Source organism: Channa argus, chromosome 24, assembly GCF_033026475.1.
Source record: "Channa argus isolate prfri chromosome 24, Channa argus male v1.0, whole genome shotgun sequence".
Lineage (NCBI taxonomy): Eukaryota > Metazoa > Chordata > Actinopteri > Anabantiformes > Channidae > Channa > Channa argus.
The window spans coordinates 870,280-889,961 of NC_090220.1; the positions used below are offsets into that span (position 1 = coordinate 870,280).

General features: G+C 38.8%; 1 protein-coding gene across 6 annotated transcripts in view; it reads left to right on the forward strand.

Annotated features, from left to right (window-relative positions):
* The first annotated feature begins 6,808 nt into the window (after positions 1-6,808).
* LOC137109066 (neurexin-2-like) overlaps positions 6,809-19,682 on the forward strand; it is a 112,714-nt gene continuing 99,840 nt past the window's right edge. For 4 of the 6 annotated variants that reach the window (XM_067494423.1, XM_067494422.1, XM_067494427.1 and 1 more), the window contains exon 1: positions 6,810-7,222. The gene's annotated coding sequence lies outside the window, so the exon portion shown is untranslated. Of the gene's footprint in view, positions 7,223-19,682 lie in introns of all 6 variants that reach the window. The other 2 variants (XM_067494424.1, XM_067494426.1) reach the window with 2 other exon arrangements.

The following is a 19,682-nucleotide window of genomic DNA, read 5'->3' on the forward strand; positions in this document are numbered from 1 at the left end:
CTGGTTGATAGTACAAGCTGCACCGTTAACATCCATGCTGTTTCATCAGACTCTTTTTAAATGAGAATGCACTGAGATGGCAGACAAGGAGCGGGAAGAAATGGATGTAGCAAAGAGAATATTAGAAGATTTTCAAACATTTTTAGCCGCCATCATTGTGAGTTTAGTGGTCTATTTCCAAGCACTGCACTTTGAGATTCTCTGAGAGAATTTTTTATTTTTCATACCTTATGCTTTAAACTACGGCGCTGACATTGTAACAGAACTTCCTTTCACCTACTCACATATGTCTCGGAAAGCTGTCACCCAGAGTAATGTGTTACATCTGCAGCTCCGAGCTGTCCTGGACACCTCTGTGTTTGCCCTGAAACCTTGTCATAAGCATTTGATTTTGTTCACTGATGTTTTTGTCTTTCTTCTTCTTTTTTTTCTCATAGTTTCTTGGTGTTCATGCATTTGACTAGTGGGTAAATTCATTGATGGAAGTTATTCCAGAGGAAGCAAAGCATGAAAAAAATGATGCGTTGTAATAAACTAGACACAAGGCCTGTTGTCCAGGGGAAATCTGTTCAGTTTACTTGGAACAAGGTCACTATTCATTTCAATTCCATTCAATTCAATTCAGTTCAACAATGTTTACTGTATTTAACACTGAGTGCCAATTTTGCTTTGATTGGCTCTCACTTGTCTACATTCAACTAAAACACACTGCCGCTGCTGCCCACACACATTCAGCGTGCAGCAGCTACGCAGCCAAAGCATTTCAAAACCTCAAGTTGATCTGGCTGTAATTCTTTCTCCTCACTTTCCTGCCTCATTCACACTTTCACGCCAAGACACTGCATTGTTTCACGCAGTCTGTTGGTGGGAAAGCTGTTTCTCTTCCTTTGCCTTAAGACAATGAACATCTTTGTTTACATCTCACCCAAACTTATGTACTTAAGGTATTACACCTACTAGTTGGCACAGATTCATTTCCTCACATGAGGCTGCAGCAACTGGTCCTCAAAGTCCACTGCATCAGATCAAATTGTGTTCTAAGCTAAAATATGATATTGCTCAAATTCATTTTCATAGATATCATTAAGCTCCAGCTTCCTTACAATGATTCTAATAGTTCTACTAGTGACTGATAATTATTATTGTTGCTTGTGTGTATGTGTGTGTGTGTGTAATTTTATCTCAGATGGTGGAAAAAGGTTTAAAATCCACATTGCATATTTCTGCTGTGTAGAATTAAAATCGCGTGGTGTTTGCAAAATGCAAATCATCTGATTCACACTGAAATTCAATGAATCGCAGAAGATTGGGTTCATGGGATGTTGTTTAGTTGCAGTGTTCTACTCAAGGCAAAGGCTTTTTGGGCGGATGGGGAGTCTGTGAACTTATTAACACCAGGCCGTCACAGGCAGAATACTGTCACCTGCTGGTGGATTTGTAACATAGCTGTAATGAACCAGCAGAATTGTTGTGCAGTAAAGAGACTAGAGAGGAACAAGCAGTACTAGCAACTGCACCTGTGAGAGCTGAGCATTATTAGCTAATTAAACGTATTAACTAACAACCACAAGGAGAGCTATTAACTAATTAAAGGACACTGCAACAATTTTACACATTAATTTTGGTTTATTCATCATAAGGAATACTAGACAGCCTGTGGAAACAGATGACTAATGTCTGTTATGGCTCCATGGGAGAAGCTTTTCAAATTCTGAAAAAAAAACCAAAACGTGTAAACAAAGGCACTAATGAGTTATATTATGCGGAGTGTAGGACCTTTGCTGTTTGCAGTTTTTACCGTTTTGTTCTCCCCAATGTTATGAAAATGCAATTCCAAATCACTGGAGCACACCTTTAACACAAAGTAGAATTTATCATCAACATATTTATAAATTAACTCAACTTTGTGTCCTACTAAAAGAAAAATGCTAACTATTGCTCGTGTGCATTTTTTGACTTTTATGAGAGTCCTGTGTGGGCATGTACAGAGCGATTGACAGGTCCCTGACTTACCTGTTGCACATACAGTATCAAGACGAGATATCCTACACATTTATCATTCTCAGGCAGCTAGGCCTATGTTCCATCTGAGTAATGGTCCCGTCAAGCAAAATAAACACTATCATAGTCCCCTTGGACAAACGTATTTAAATAGAAATACAGATTTAGGGTTAAGTGTAACTCGTTTTGTGATATTTGTTATGTATTGTGGGTGTTTTTTTTTTTTCTTCCTGCAAACATTTTTGAGTTTTCATGGTAGGAAAAGCAGAACTGTTACTAAGCACATGAACAATGACTCACAAGTGCCCCATTAAGCCATGGCAGTGTGACATAAAGCAACATGCATAATACCAGATCCTTAATGTGGAGAAGACAAAAAAATATTATTTACAACTGTTATTTTCCTGTTGCATGTCAAGATGTCTTCAGTACAAAAAGCCTGTTCATATTCTTTCACATATACTTTTATGAAGTATTCTAATATTGTTCTATTTGTGTATAATTTATTCATGCTATTATCATGAACATTTCCAGTGCATTAGTAGAGTCAGTGTCACTGATTTATAGCATGAATTATTACAACGTTAATCATTGTTTAACTTATGCCAGACATTTAGTGAGTCTGATATTGACTTACCATGACTATTATACATTTTCTCATTTGCTTAGACACTTGTGTTCACTTTGAAGTCACATTTCTAAACCAGTTGATACAAAGGCTGAAAAAAAGCCCACTGCCCAAACTGACACATTTTAACAAAACATTAAAAACATGCAACAAAAGCAAAGTGTTCTCTCACCAACACAACTTATAGTCAAACTGTGACACTTTTTCCATCATTGTCTACGCAGTGGACATAAAATGCAGCAATTTATTTCCAAATGTATCCCATGGCGATTTTACTAGAAATATTAAACCCTGCTGCAATCTGCACCTGCACTATTTTTTAGATGACCTGTTAAATTACTATAAAACATGTCTTTAAAAGGTTTTCCTGATTCATTCCTGTGTGCAGGACCTACATCAGGGGTTCATCATTTTGCAAGTACTTTCCATCAGCTGGGAAGATGTGATTTTCTTTTGTTTGACACAGTTAATTCAATAAAGTGTTGGGTTAGTGTCATGTATGTGAACTGTTTAGAGAAACTGTGTAAAACATGTGTGAAACCAAAAGAAAAGTGTTAACACTTTCACAAGTGAAGACTTCAGCTGTGCTAAGAAGGTGATGATTAAGATCAAGTGGATCCCAGGTTTATTAAATACATCTTAGCAAAACAACTTTTCAATATTTTGAACAACTAAAAAAGATTGTATTTACAAAAAGTGAACTGGCAGGAGGAATGTTGTGCAAGTTTGCATCTGAAGCTTTTGTCAGATACAGAAAGACTAACTTTACTTTGCTGCTAGATCCCAAAAAGCTGGTTCCATACCATAAGGGCTTTACTTCCACTACTACTTCTAAGTTCCAAATGTATCTCTAAATGGTAAATGGTCTGCACTTACATCAAAGTGCTTTACACTGCTTTTCATTCACCCATTTAAACGCACAATCACACAGCTGCTAGGCAGCTGACCTACACTCACCGGGAGCAGCTAAGTTGAGGTTCAGTGTCTTGCTCAACACTTCGACATGTGACCAGAGCAGCCGGGCGGGAGATGGTAGATGACCGCTCTACCTCCCCGCGCCACTGTCGCCCCAAAGTCATTAGACATAGTAGTAGTATGTAATAGTACAAAATATCAGCAAAACTCATTGAGGCCACATATCTTCACTCCACCTTGGAACAGAACAATAACTGTCTTAGACAGATGAAAAAAAAACACATGTACACACACACAAAAGTGTTTTTAAGAGCAGAAATACCACATTAACTATAAAAGCTTATGTTTGGAGTGTTATTATTGTGCCCAAAATGTAGAGACAAAAAGATAACAGCTGGGTCACCAAACCTAATCATGGCTTAGTGCATTCAAGTAAAACACACTTTTCTGTTCTATTTCTATTCCCTTTACATTTGCTGAAGCTACAGTACATTGAACAATAGTTCTGCTTGACAGACTTTGTTTAAAACACACCATATTCCCCACCACAAAGGCCTCATATCACACAACAAATTATTAGCAGCCCCGTGCTGACAACTGCATCCTAACATCTTATAATGACAGTGTTAACATGCTGATGTTAAGAATATACCATTCAACACCTTAGTGTAAAATGTGTCCATGCTTAAACCTGTGTCATCTCTCTTGAAACCATGCACATCTGTACAATCCATTCAACAGTTTGTGGGCCAAAGTACAAGAGTGGACTGAGGCTGACACTGCCATCCATAGAGCCATACTGCTATTGTGGATATGAATGAGGTGCCAGAAACAAGCAACTCTTTGCTCAGTGTGTTTGACACTTCTCTGCCCACAATGTGTTGTTTGTGTGATGATTAAAATCCAGCCTGACAGATTTACACTGTTTGGAAGGCCTGGTATCAAAAATGTGGCACCAAGGATTTTGTGAGTGAGAAAACATTTTAAAATGGTCACTAAACTCAAACATCAATAATGTATTTACTTCAAACGTGTCTGTTAGTCCATATAATAATATAGAGCAAAGCTGAAACATTATATAGACGTGGAAATGCAGGAGGCTGAAGAGGGAATCTAAGATAAGATTATAACAAGGAAACTCATAACTAAGGCCCCAGTAAACATCCACAAACACTTAACCTTAAAAAATATGTGCAAAAGTCGATCTTTCGCAGATGTTTAAAAACAATTAGGCCTCTAATGTGAGAACACTAATCACATTTCAGCGCATCTCAGCAACTGCCAGGCAGATGTGTTGTGGTGATTTATGTACAGCACTTTTGATCTGGATATCACGGATGTATTGGTTTCCTGGATTACAAATTCCATTAATAGTTGGCATATAAAGGATTGGTTTTGTGTATTATTTAGACAGGCAAAAGTGCCTGCACCAATGTACTGTATAAACATTTACTGTATATTGCTACATTGTGGATGTACATAAAAGCTTTTCAGCCACTGTGATTTTGATCATACATCTGTGCTTAAAATGTAGTTATAATATTTCATATACTGCTAAAAATAAAAAAAAATGTGTCTTTTCTTTCAAATATGGCACATTTCAAAAATCCCTGTAAATGTTAAATTATAAACAATGGTATAGTGTTGATTTTTAGCAGTGATGATTTTGAAATGGCGGTAAAAGTAACCTCTTTACTCACTCAGGCTGAGCAGTTTCACAGAAGAAAACATTTCAGAACTTATTCATTATTCATATGTCATCCACAGATTCAAGATTGCTTTGATTTTGTCTCTCTTGGGCAGTGCAGACAAAACCAGTTTACCTTAATAGGATGCTGAGGGTTTGTATGGGTGATGGGTGAACAGTCGCTAATTACTCCAATAATCTACACTGGCTTCAGAATATAATCCCCACAATAACATATTCTGTCGCTGTAGCTCAGAAACCATAGTGTCAGTGGTCCAACTCCTGGGCCTTTGTACATGTTGACTTATTCTTGGGCAAGACATTAGGTCAAGTGAGAACTTTGTATGGAAACTGCTTTGGATGAAAGCATTATATAAGCAGCATTTAAATACCATTATTGCCAAACCAAAATAGACATCTGTTGTTCTGGATCACAAGTATTTTCTTTTTTTTTTTACTTTGTTGTTGTAATTGTTAGTCATCCTTGTTTTGTCTCATTTCTTAGTTTTTACATTATGTAAAGCCAGAATAACACTTAGTGGCTTCGTGTTATAATTTAGAGTTTGAGCATAAATTGCGAGAATAATAAGAATAATACATGTTTCACAGTTTCTGTTTATTAACCCATCTGAGACATTAACTGCAAACTATATTTTACTTCTAAAACTATTTTAGATCTTCCATTTGACAGTCCAACTCCACATTTTTTTTGTTGTTGTAAATTTCCACAAAAAAATCCAAAATATAAAATTTAAGCATTAGCTTGATTCTACTCAGCATCTCAGCATCCTATCACACCCTTTTCCCCAGTCATTAGTGTGAGAGGCCATACGTGGGTTAGAGAGATGGAGGTTTCTGCATTTTCTGCAAAAGCAAAATTCACTACAGTTAAGGCGACTTTTCTGGATTCAATTCACTTAAAAGCTGCTACCAGAGTGATGGCAGCACGCAGACATGTCCTATGTTTGAAGAAATATTTAAACATGTTTAAATATTTGGTTTGAATTTAAAACCATATATGCCCTTGAAATTAACACGTGCATTTCCCCAGAGCCATGCAATGTTTTAGGGTTCTCATCTATGCCAGGCCACGGTTTCTGAATGAGTGACGTGGGTTTGTTGTGTTACATGATGAAACAAAGATGGCAACCACATGAGTAAACAGCTCAACATCACAGAGCCGCACTCTGTGAAGTTGACAGTAAAATGTCAGTTTTAACCTGCTTCCATTCACATACGAATTTACTGTACTACAGACGTATTTTAGAGACAGTATGAGTCATGGTGACATGGTAAGAACAGCACCCCGGAAGCTGCTGGATCGCGTGCCTTGCTGGAGGACACTTCGGCAGCATGAACGGAGCGCAGGGTGGGGCTGATGACAGGGGGGTCGACACTGTGTCTTCTCCCTAGGTCAATGCTTTTAAATAAGGTGCCCCTCCTATGTGGAGTTGTTCTCTCTAATATTCTAGGATAATACTTGGGATGGGAAATAAACCTGCACCTGTTTGACAACTACTGATCCAGTGGTTAAACGCCGTTTAAGCCTCCATGGCAACGCTCCTGTTAGTTTGATGGGGAGCAGGATTGGTCAACAGCAGCTGACCGCGCCCTCAACCCATATAAGCTACCTACCAAACTATTACCATCAAGTGTCGGGGGAATGACGGCTCCGCTGCTGCTGCTGCTGCTGCTGCCGCTGCTGCTGCTGCTCTCGGTGCGGCGGAGGAGAGAAAGCATCTTTGTCTGTGCGGAGCAGCTCTGGGCTTCCCTGCCTCGACACAGCAACACCTAAAGATAAGAAGACTATCCTTCCTGAAGACGGAGGTCGCACATTCATCTGCCGCATTCATCTCTGCTCAGTTTCGGATTTTTTTTTCTCTCTCTCTCTCTCTCTCTCTTTCTTCCTCTCCTTTGTGCTTGTGTGTTGCCTGGCTGGAATAATCAAACCGTCGCTCTCCCCATGTGTCGGATCGCTGGATGATGCACAGGTAAATGACACCGCACACCTCCTACACAGAAGCGACCTTATGGACGGTGGTAATTAGCTTGAAAGCGTGATGCGGTAGAAATCTACAAGATAAGCTCCACTGTGTGTGTATGTTTGTCAGTGTGTGTGTGTGTGTGTGTGTGTGTGTGTGTTTTTCAATGTCAGTGGTCCGGAATTGTTTGTGTTCTAAATCGAGGATGTTGGCTGGCGCTCACCAATTATTGACACTTCTCTTGCGGTGTCTTCTGGAGATTTCACTTAGTGTAGCAAGATATCCAAACATTTCAAACCCACCTCTTTTGTTTGCAGTGCTTACAGTGAGTTGTGGCGGGTGGAGGAAGGTAAATGGTTCCCAAATCCAACACGGTTGCGGATGAGGTCGCTTAATTGCGTGCCGGAAGACATGCCCTGTGGTTTGGCTACAGCACGTACAGTGGAGGCTTCTCCTTTGAATAAAGGCTGCAGCCCCGGCAGAGATATACAGACATAACCAGCCACACAAGCTATTGTTTGATTTGACCAGATGCCACATGCCAGGTTGGCAACTTATTCATTTTCCATCCATAAATATCTAAAAGTCAACTTGACATGGTCTTTGAGTCATGCAGCATTCAGGGCCCTTCTCTGAGATGCTCGAGGTAGCCTATTTATTATTGAGAGGGATTTAATGTTCAGTGCCACAGGACTGGACACTTTAAAGATAGGAGGGAGACAGACAGAGGGAAGTAGCAGTTAAGTCAGGGACCAGTCACATCACCAGCAACAAAGGCAAATTCACCATCAGGGGAGAGAAAAGCCCTCTAACCTGTGTGGTGAGATGTTGTTTCTTAAAACCTGCAGCTCAGGATCCACACCCCCATAGGAAGCTGCTGCCTCCATACAGCAGATTACACCGGTTCAGGAGGGTTGACCACGGAGGAGGTGGTGTGGTTCACATTAAAAGTCCAAAATACAAAATCCTCCCCCCTGACTCACAGCACCACACATTATAAGTGCATGACTGTAAATGAACCGAAAATGGCAGTAAACTTAAACATTGTCTTTTGGCCCTGGATTGCATAAAACTGTGTATTGTGGAATGTAAATATTTTCATTTCATTCAGAGATTTTTGGTATATTTTGTGTGCATTATCTGCGTTGTCTGAATTGGCAGTGGCCCGCTGTCTGCTTTTCCCTGTAGTAATTAGATTAATTTGTCAAAAAACAGGGGAGGTTCCCAAGATTCTGAGCTACACCCCTGCACATGTTGCATACATACTGCTGCCCTTCCTGCACCTCCTGTAAACCTATTTGCTTTGCAAATTCAGCTCCAACAGTAATATGATAGATTCTGTTACTGAGTTCTCTGAGTGGGGAATGTGAAAGCTATCTGTATACAGATGAGGCAAAAGCAGTGCTAGCTCAGGTTTCCTCTTCACCTGAATTAGGGGACTGTCTCTGCTGGGCTACTGGTGCACACTGTCTTTCAGCACCTCAGCTGTGGACAACAGTAAAGTGTTGTGTCTCAGATCCATTGCACATTCTCTCATTAACACTTGCTGTTTGACTGCATCCTTAAATGCCTGCTGCTTATTTATTTAAATGTTTTTGCATTCCCAAATGAGCCAAGTGGATCCCTGAATGAGAGCCATACTGATAACAAGCAAGTCATGGTTTGCAATGTTCTCAACATGAACAACTAACTTATGCAATGCTGGCAATGACTTTTTGTTCATAAGTTGTTATGGTGATATTTTTAGGCAGCCATACAGCAGCAGGGTGTGTCACGGTGTTAGCTTTTTGTTTTCTTTTTGTTCCTGCATTTGTATTTTGCCTCAGTCATGCTTCATTTATATTTGCAGTTCAGTACAATTTACATGTTTATTTTTAATTTTTATCAGCTTTATGTTGACACTGGATACCCTTGCCAAGATTTACTCACCACTCAGTATTTTTGGTGGCTTCACATTGCCATCTTTACCACGCTTGTGTTGCTATGATCTGACTCACAAGACATCTGTCTCCATTTCTGACTCCAATGAGATTTGAGGGTTTGGATAGAATTAGCAATTTCAAAAAAAGAAAATTGTGTCACTGCTGCTACAACATGTACTGACATAATACTACTAGTAATAATGAAAATAGTATTAGAGATAATTTCATAAACCCTAATAGATTTAACTTGCATTGTACTGCACAGCATGTTATTTCAAATTCAGTTTAATATTTGAACTTCTTTGAGCCATTATTGCTGAATGCTGCACTTTTGTGATTTTACATTAGCATGGCTGAGGATGAAAAGGAAAAAATATTTGGAATTAAGATATTTTATGCAAAGCACAAGCCAATATACAATGAGAGATGGAGGATGCCAGGAGACTGTTTGAAATAACAACAGGGCAGAGTTGACATGGTTTGTGTTTGTATGTGTCACAGCTCAATAGCTTCAGCATGCATGCTGAGGAAGTGGAAGGTTACAGATATTGTGTGGCATTGCGAATCGTGTCACTTCCTCTCTATCATACCCCATCAAGGTCATATCCACAGACTGAAAGTGGTGGCCCTGGCCTTTTCCACTCCTGGCTCTTGCAGAGGAATGGGGCCTGCGGACCACTGCTGCTTCTAATCAGGGCTGACGCGTGACTCAGTTGCATACCAGCTGCACAGCCAAACAAGGATTATGTCCCTGGATGGTGAAGACAAAAAAAAAAAAGGTCACTGTTGAGATCTTTGTCTCTCTACACCTTTGGCAAGTTTGAGTTATTTAATTATTTGTGCAATATTTCTAATGCGCATTGCTCAAAACACAGAATGCCCAAATGGAATGACCGAATCACTAAAATCCCGCATACTGCACAAGGGATATAGCTGGAAGCCTTATAGTCACAGTTGTGACACCAGCAGCACACTGTTGGTTAGGTTATAATCTGGGTCATTGTGCCACTAGTTTTAAAGAGTAGCTAGAAGGTTGTACAACAGTTCGACTGTCCAGATGTAGACTCTGAACTATCTAGAAGAAAAATCTACATATATAGTGGCGACTGATTTGGAAAGCTTGATTGATATTGTTATATACCTGTGAAATAATAGTCAGAGAAATTGCCAGTTATTTTCCCTGCAGGTGGTACAGTAGGTGGCATGGAAAGGAAGGTGGTCTATAATTTTCTGTAAGCAGAATGCCACTCAGGGTTCAGTAAATGTTGGTACATTGGAGCCTGTCATACTGGGAGACGCGGTGACAAGAATGTTTTTTGAAAAGCTCAGCTGTGATTCATTAAATATGTGCATGACAAAAATGTACCTAATTTAAATTTTAGCTTGAAACAATGCAGAGAATGAATGTGTCTTGTGTATTCTTTTTGAATATTTCTACTGACTAGTTTGTTGCTATGTGCAGTATTTTGGCCATGCAGTATTAATGAACCAAACGGTGTCATTCAACTATATGTTATTTCAGGGCAAGGACAGCTCAGAAAGCATAAGGAGAAAACTAAAACCTCTGATATTGTCAGTTATGAAGCTGACATCTGGCACACATATAATTCAAAAGCAGCCATTTACGCTGTTACTATAGAAAGAAGTTCATTTTGGTAGAGGAGAAACAAGCATTTTATTCCCACCATGTATAGCAGACGGCTTTTATAACTAATGGCCTCCTAAGGTTGACACCATGGTTGCCAATCCGTCTCTGATCTTGATGAAAAGCCATACCAGTAATAATGAAGGGAAAGAAAAGGTGTTCAAATGTACAGAGTTTTATATTGTCCAGTTCCGACCCTAGAGCACACGTAAAAAGCCTGTGCAAATGATATTATTCTACAATCATCATACACTAATAAACTTAAGACACAGGACCCCACAATGTAAGAGCAGCTTTGTTTCTCTGCACCATTCAGTTGTCTTATGCACACTGAAGTGTTGCATTACATTGCAAATGTAAGTATTTCAGCTCATCCATCGTTGTTAGTGTGTGACAGCCTTAGAAAAGGAAGCTGAAACTGCACTGTTAACCAAAATGTGCCCAGGCAGCATAATCAGTGTCCTTAGAGACATAAAACACAATATCACCATGTCAGGATATACATTATGCAGTTACAGTGCTCAAAAAACGGCAAGGCAACAAGGCCCAAATCTACTACTCAGCGTCGATAGGGAAAATCCAGAGGTGGTAAAGAATAGCAGCCTCTCTGTATGCATCTGTTACTGTATCATTTTTTAATCTGCATTTTTGTTTTAATACAAAAAGTTTGGCGATGTGACATTTGAATGATCATAAAGTAATATCATCATGTACAGTGTGTGTTTCCTGATTGAGAAAGCTTAATTAAAGCTAAAGTTGAAAGGAACCAAATTAGTGAGTTTCATTGACAGCCAAAAATATTGTCACTTGAAATCCGGGAGTCTGTGATGCTTTATCAGGGTTAATATTTGTTTTCATCACACCTAAATGTAAATAATGCTTTAAATAAATAAATGTCAACTACTGTAAAAATAGTTCAACAGCCGACTGGATCAATACTATATTATTAACAGTATATTAATAATAGTATAAAAGTCTATCAGCATATTTTACAGCACTTCTGTGTCATCTTCAAATACATTTATTCTGCTGAAATAACATTGACAATAAGAAGGTCAAGCATTCACCTTGGCTGAATGTCAGTGCGACAATGCACTTTATCTAAATCACTTCACCTGTACCCAACTTGGAAATGAAAAAAATCCTACTACAGTTTGTCCAGCTGAAACGCTTTGATTGCACTTGCATCACATCTATTGCCAGAGGCTTCTGACGCCGCTGATGGGGCCTTACTGTCTTAGTTAGCAGATCACTCCATAAATCTTTCTTTTTCATTACAGGCATTACTCTCACCGGCACTAGCGTTCCACATTTTTGAAGTAATATTCACAGGATTCTCACACTGGACGAATGTGAGAGTTCTCGCTGAAAACTGCATTGTGAAGGAAAATAGGAGAGAAAAACTTGTTCCGCCATTGTAAATAGCATTTTAAGAGTTCCGGTTAAAATAGCACACTCCTTTGAGCTTTCTTTTCACCTTCCTTATCATGTCACATTAAGGCAAAGGCAGATTTACGTGGATGCAATTGATCAGTGAGCGACATATCAGGCTGGGCGTATATCAAGAGATTTTTAGCAGCTGCCTGGCTATTCATCCATCATAGTGATCTCTGCTGTGCCTAAACCAGGCCTGTCACACTTAGATGGCCGAACTGCCTGCAGCATGGGGGATGCTGGGGTAAACACTGGGATAGTCATTTATTTCAATTCACTCTGTGTCTGCAGGCATCTCTCATGGGGAACAGATTCATGCTAATTCGTTATAGTATGCATCCGAAATCTCATCTAATGCTGCATTGCAAAATCAATCTTATCCTTGCCCGAGGCCGGTTCATCTTTAAAGGCGTTTGTCTCATGTGTCCTACCTGTGTGAGTCTTCATGCTGTATCAGTGTCAGCATTCATTGGGTCTTAGTGGAGCTTTCTGATCCAGGCCAAGAAGCTGTTACCCAAGATTAACCTAGGCTGTTCTGTTGCATAGCTGCTGTATGTGTGTGTGAGTGTGTGTGTGTATGTGTGAAAAGAGAAGAATCAGAGAGTAGGATGCTTGCTTGCTCCCACTCTCCGTTTTGTCTGGTGGCATCCTCCTCAGGATGAGATGTGACAGCACTGGATGATCTAATCATGGATGTCATAGCATAGCTGCTTATTAACTGAGATTTCAAGGGCAAACATTTCCATCATTAGTAGTATACTGTATAAATGGGCAAGCTTTATGAGCAAGTGCAGTACCGAATGATCGCTCCTGGTAATGTCATTGAAGCACAGGAGGGACTAGTTGTCTCATTTCATTTTTGTGCATATATTTTATTAGGCGTCTTTATGAAGAGCTAATTAAATACACATTGATACAGGACATGATGGCCCTGTATCAATCTCAGGAGGAGTTGAGGAGGATGAGATTTTCATTTACTGTAAAAATCACTTGGTTTGCTTTCGTGATGGGTGTGTTCCAGAGTATTTGCATTCTCAGAGTACTGAAGAGGCAGCCTGAGAGATGTGCAAATCTGTGATGATTCACAGCAACAGGGCATTCTTTTAGCTCAGCGTATGTTTTGACAGGTTGAATGAGAAAGAAAGTAGAACTTTAATGAATTTAAGTTGTGTGGATGTGTGGATGTGTCTCGGATCATCATGAGAAGTTTCAGGGATCTCCCTAAGATTTGTTACCTCACCTTACTGTCTGTGAGCTAGAGCACAGTGGTGTTACCTGAATTTTTTGTTTGTTTGTTTGCTTTGTCATTGTTTTCTTTTGTTTTGTTGGCATCATGCATTAAGCTTTGCCACAGGTTTAAAAAAGAAGGTTCACATTTTTGTAATTTTCAAAACTGGATTATAATTAGATTAAGAATATTCTGTGATTGTAGACGTTCTCAGTGCCATTCTTATTTTAGCCATGTTAGTATTGTGGCTTCACAGAAAGTTAGTGAGAATGATGATTCAAGTCATATTTCAATTAGAGTAGAGTTCCTGTGGTCAATGAATTTTCCTGCTGATAATCTGAAATAATTATTAATGGTTTACATCGTAGCATTTTTCAAGCAAAAGCTACCAACAATTTGATAGCTGCGGGTTCTGAGGTGCTAATGTGTACTGTTGTTTACCTTCAGTTGGCTGTTGGTCTGAAGAATCACATTGAGAGTCCAGTAAATGGATGCAAATGTTTTTTTTTTCCTTTTTTTAAGACACCAAACAAATAATGGGTTAATTTAGACAAAACCTAGTAGGGTAACTAACAATGATTAGTTCACTTACACCGTGTCCAACTGCCGTAGAACTTGGATACAGACGTGTGTGGTCCCCTGGAGCACTCAGATGTCCTACATTGGCCACCATACAAACCACTTTGATTTAACAATGTGGCCTTTCTTCTGGTACCACCCTCAGGGCAAACTTTAATGTTTTTGGCTCTACTAGTAGTAACATCTAAGAATAGAAAAGTTGTCGATCCAACAGTTTTGTTTCCTGGTGTTTAATGAGCATCACAGTCTCATGTGGTTGCTAGAGTGGCTGTTTTTCAGTGTATAATGTAAAAGCAGAAAAAGACACTGCAAGCAACCAGCAAACCTTTTTTTCAACAATGAGGACCAGTAATCAGATGTAAGACTTTAGCTCTGCGTGGGAAATCTCAGACCTCTCATTTTATTCTTTTTATTGAAGGAGGCCAGTCTGCACAGATGCTACAGTAACACAGAGTTCCAGCGAAAACAATATGGAGTCATTCAGCAAAAGTCAAAGCAGGTCTAACTTTTGCCACAATTGAATGTCGTTTGGCAAAGCTTTGCACTGGCATGCACACTTAATTTCTACCACTTGCCTCACATTTTAATTAGTTGCTAAATGTGATATGAATTCAAGTTTTAAAATCTGGTCTCTTTGTTTATAATTCTAGAGCACATAAGACGCCTCTCAATTCACAGAGCTGTCACTTGAACACTCAGAATTTTATCATCCTTTACATTGTTTTAATGCAGGGGAGATTTTGGTCTAAATACCCACTACGCCAGCGATGGTTTTTATAAAACATCAGCACAGTGAGAGATTACACTGTATCTACAGAACAGCAAATGCATTCACGAGGCTGAAAGATTTTCCCACTCCTTCCTACTTTGGCTTACCTGCGTGAGATTGGCAGCATCTGACTAAATGGCGCTGCATGCCATCCTTTGCTCGTACACACATCACTCATGTCATTTTGTGCTGAAACAGGGTAGAGTGGGTGGCAAGCAGAGAGTGTCAATCTTTTCGAAAGAATATACAGTAGCTAAGACAAATAGCTCTGTTTAGTGGTGATCATGTTCAGTAAGTCGTCACTTTTTTCAGTTGAAACTCTGGAGTATGAGTGAATGCATTTAACATTTACAGTAGGGCAACTCAACACTCTGTCTAAAGATGAGAGCCTCTGCTGAGTCCTTGTTAGCCACAAGCCAACCTCCACCTTTGAATGTGATGAGCATGATGCTCTGATCCTGCTGGATTGAGAGGGTGATTATGGCAGGTTTATTTTGCAGTCTGCAAACCCGTGAGGGGAATGATGCATGCTGTCATTTAAAGCACATGTTTTGCTTTTGGGAACCCAACCAAATTACATCTCTGAGAAAAGCCTTTCAAATGCTATTACACATATAGCTACTGTATGTAACAGGCAGATGTGCATGCATTTTATCCTTTCTTACACCCACATTTACTTAACGAGTGCACTGTGCAAAGTACCATGTTTATGCATGTAGTGTTATGTATTTAGCTACCTAATTACCTGGCTTGCTGGTTTGTGAAAATGTCAGCTGTTACATTGCCCCATGCCACTGAGAAAATGGGAACTCTTGTTTTGTTTGTGTGCATCCACTGTATGGTCTGCATAATGTTCTAGCAAGTAGACAGACACTTTAAATTGGTTCTTCACGAGTGTGTCAGTCTTATGCTACAGCACCACATAGACTTATATTAATCATACTTACATCATTAGCTGTAGCAGTATCTGTAAGCACTCTTCCAACAACACAAATTGTTAATATGTAATGAGAAATAATAGGTACACACACCAACAACACGACCATGAAAACAACCCTAACAACCAGTTATTGTTGAATTTTTACAATAACTCCACATTTTCAACATGCCACTTCCATGTCATTGATGGAAACAATTTGTGCAGCACACAGTGAGAAGAGACTGCAGGTACAAATAGCTCATTTTCAGCTCTACAGACATGAGAAGTGTTTTACGTCTCTCTGTAAATTATGAAACATATAGCAGCTGAGGGAGAGACATGAGTTAACGGTCAAGAAGAGGATCAAGTGGATGATGAAGATGAGGATAATGATGGCTGTGTTGATGACAAAGACTACATACTGTATATGCCTGATGGCAGGGGTGCTGATGCAGCTGATGCAGATGTTGATGAGGTCATATCTCTTAAGCTTGCAGCTGAAGTAAAAGGCCTTACGAAAAGCCTACAAATAAAAAGCATCTGTGGAAATAATATGGAGAGAAAATCACAAGTCACAGCAATTGAGAAACCTTTTAAGGGAAATTTCAGAATATTTTGAAAGTCTTAATAACAAATATTAACTATATTAAATATATATATAGTTTTCGGCTTATACCAAGATGTTGTCCATCAACTTGATTTCACAAATAATCTGCCTAGAGTTAAGTGATAAGATTATTAACTCTACCATTCTCATATCTGGACAGTAAAGATGAAGCTAACTTATAGTATCTTAGAAAAGTCCAAGCAAGTTGTACCAGCCTGATTCTGATCATAGGTAACAGAATTTCCCTTCCAGCACTTTTGCCGCTCACTAATTTAGAGTTTTAAATAATTTGCATCAATTCTAAAGTGTAAAACCAACAAATCACTAGTGTACAGGGGATTTTTTACCAGACCAGTTGCCAGGCAACTACTGGAGACTCCTAGAAGTCACTAGTCCTGACCAAGAAATAGTCTGCTTTTCCGTGTCTTTGTCCTTATCTAAGTTTGCAGCTGTTGGTTTCACCTACTTTACTGTACTGACTTGTACTGAGTGGTGTCAATTTTCTCAGTTGAACTTACAGAATAAAGCACATAAGTATATTCTGTTCCCTATCTGCTTAATAGAGTATAAGAAGTATCTCATTAAACACCAAGCCTTAAAATTCTCAGCATATTATGAAATATTAGGCCGTGCTGTTCATTTGAGAAAATTATTAGTTATTATGAATAGTCTTTAGTTAAGCAGATGCAAACACACACCACTGAGCATGGGCAATATCCCAGCAGGGCAGAATCAAATCTTTTATTTTCTATTCAGTGATGATAATGGCTAGCTGCAGAAATACTATAACGCTGTAATACTGACAATACTGTAGAATTGACACCACTTACACATAAAATAATAAATCCATCAGCTCTGATGGAACAACAACTCAGTTATCCTACCTCTTAAAGAAGACAATGTCTAAGCACAAAGTAAATTATAAATCATGTCTTGGATGAAAAGTTAGGGTTTGAAGTCTCACTCCAGCCACTATACAGTAGATGAGTGCTTGTCCATCATTAAAGATTGAGTTATTCCAATGAATCTGCCTCTAAAAAAGACTGAGGAAAAACTGGGAGCAATAAAATGTAAGATTCATAAAGCAGGGAGAAAAAGAGAGTGTTGTTTGCAACATGACATACATTTGAAGCCGGGACACTGTCATACACTGTGCAAAATATGGATCTCACTACTAGGAGCCTGGAAAAGCAAGTGCAATGCCCACAGGAATAATGAAACAACATCAGTATGTTCCAATTACAGTTTCTACCAAATAATGATGCTCTCCTACATGTCAGGTGCAAAGGGGGGTAGTGTTCACTGAGTGAATCACAGCATACAACAGAAGCTACGAGACAAAAGGCAAGGTGACACACGTGAAGAATTAGCATCAACTTCGTGTTTTATGCAAACACTGCTGGGAGGAAAACTGAATCACCAGGGCTGATAATTGGATGACACTAAATTAAAAGGTGGCATCGTTATGCTTAATAAATAGAAAATTGAGCACATGACTGTCAAATACATGTAGACGTTGACTTATCAGTGTTTGGTAGCTATAAGTGAAGATTAAATGGTAAAACGGTAAATGGTTTCCACTTATATAGCGCTTTCGTAATTTCCTAAGATTAAACTGGAAAAGGGGGAATCTGAATATCTTCTCAGTTCGGAAATAGAGCACATAACATGTTGTGTGGGCCGTTATTAAACATTTTTTACTATTTCACATTTAATTGGACTTTAGTTTTATGGTTCTCTTCTAGTGGTTAAAATTTAAACAGCCTTTCAAACAAGGATATGATCATACAAATACATTCAGACGCCTAGACTTTTAGTCAAAAGATGTATGCTTCTCTGTAGACTCTTAAGCTGGAGGATGATTCCTCCTGACTTTAATGGCCCCCTGACTTCTCCTGTCATGCTACCAGGAGGTTAATGTTTGTGGTTGTAATAGAAAATTTCAACTATTTAATGGTTTGCCATGAGATTTGGTTCAGACATTCAGGTGCTCTTCAAGATGAATTTTAATCATGTTAGTGATCCCTTAACTTTTGACAAAAGTAATCACATTGCATTTTTCTCCGCCTCACTTAGTCTTTTTATTAGATTGCTAATGTCCTTGCCAAAGGAATTGTTCATGCACTTAACAACATGTAACCATTGGCCTCTTGTTTAAATCCCAACACATAATTTTTCTTGTCTATTTTTCTGTTATAGACTTAGCCTGTATGTTATGTGTTATTCTTATACTTTATGTACACTGTGATGGCAGTGGGGTTTTTTTTGGCACAAACTTTGTCATTTCATTCTGGAGGAAGTCAATTTGTGAAAACAAATAAACTGTCCCATATGGTCTTTCTTTCTTTTGCCACTTTTTCTCTTTTCCTCTTGAGAAAAGCAGGAGAAACAAGTCTGCTTCAGAGTATATACAGTGTTGGTCTTTTCACATTAAATCATTTTGAAATATATTAATCAGCCTGAACAAAATCTCATACAGTCAATATTATTATATCTAATGATCTTACAAACAGCAGTGTTTGTAAGTCACCAGTAAACAGCAGACACCAGCTTTAAAAATCCGACTCTGACAACATATAGAACTATACAGTATGTGTAACTTCAAAAGGTGCAATTGTAACATTTATTACCCAAACTGCTTTTCTTAAAAATCCAGGTGTAAACTCACTTTGCCGTTGTGTTAACAACTGAAATTTGAGATGCAAAAGCTCACCTTTTAAACAAATTACAGCTCTACAACTTCATGATTTCTCCCTCATTACAGCCACTTTCAGTACAAAACCAGCCGAGATCTCGGTATTACAAAGAACATAGTTCGGCATAATCATCATATAATATCTTGCAATGAATGTCGTGTCCTCCAAATTCAGTCAAAAAGACCCATTTTTGGCCCCTATGTGGAAACATCTTTGGAATGAAGCAGTGTGGTTGGTCTATTTAATTGGCTTTAATCTATTGGCTTTAAAAGGTGGTCTTCAACAGAGGAATGTGAGGTGGAACCCAGCTTGTAATACTGTAGCAGACTAATAAATCTGGACCCTAATCAGTATTTAACTGTATTTGTTAGATCGCAAAATGCGTTTCAAACTACTTGGTTTGAATTTTAGCATAATTCTATAACAATTATATACTGCAATTAAGCAAACACTATTATTCATAGCAATCTCTCATTTAAAGACGGTTAAATCAAATTGTGATTCTAAAATAGCTAATATTTGAAAAGATTTAGCCTGGCATCACTAGACTGTGAAATATGGGGGAGTATGTCCTTTGTACAATTCCCTGAAAAATTATAAATATCTACTTATTACTACATGGCGACAACTAGCGGCGGCAACATGATGTACTACAGTATTTAGAGCCTTC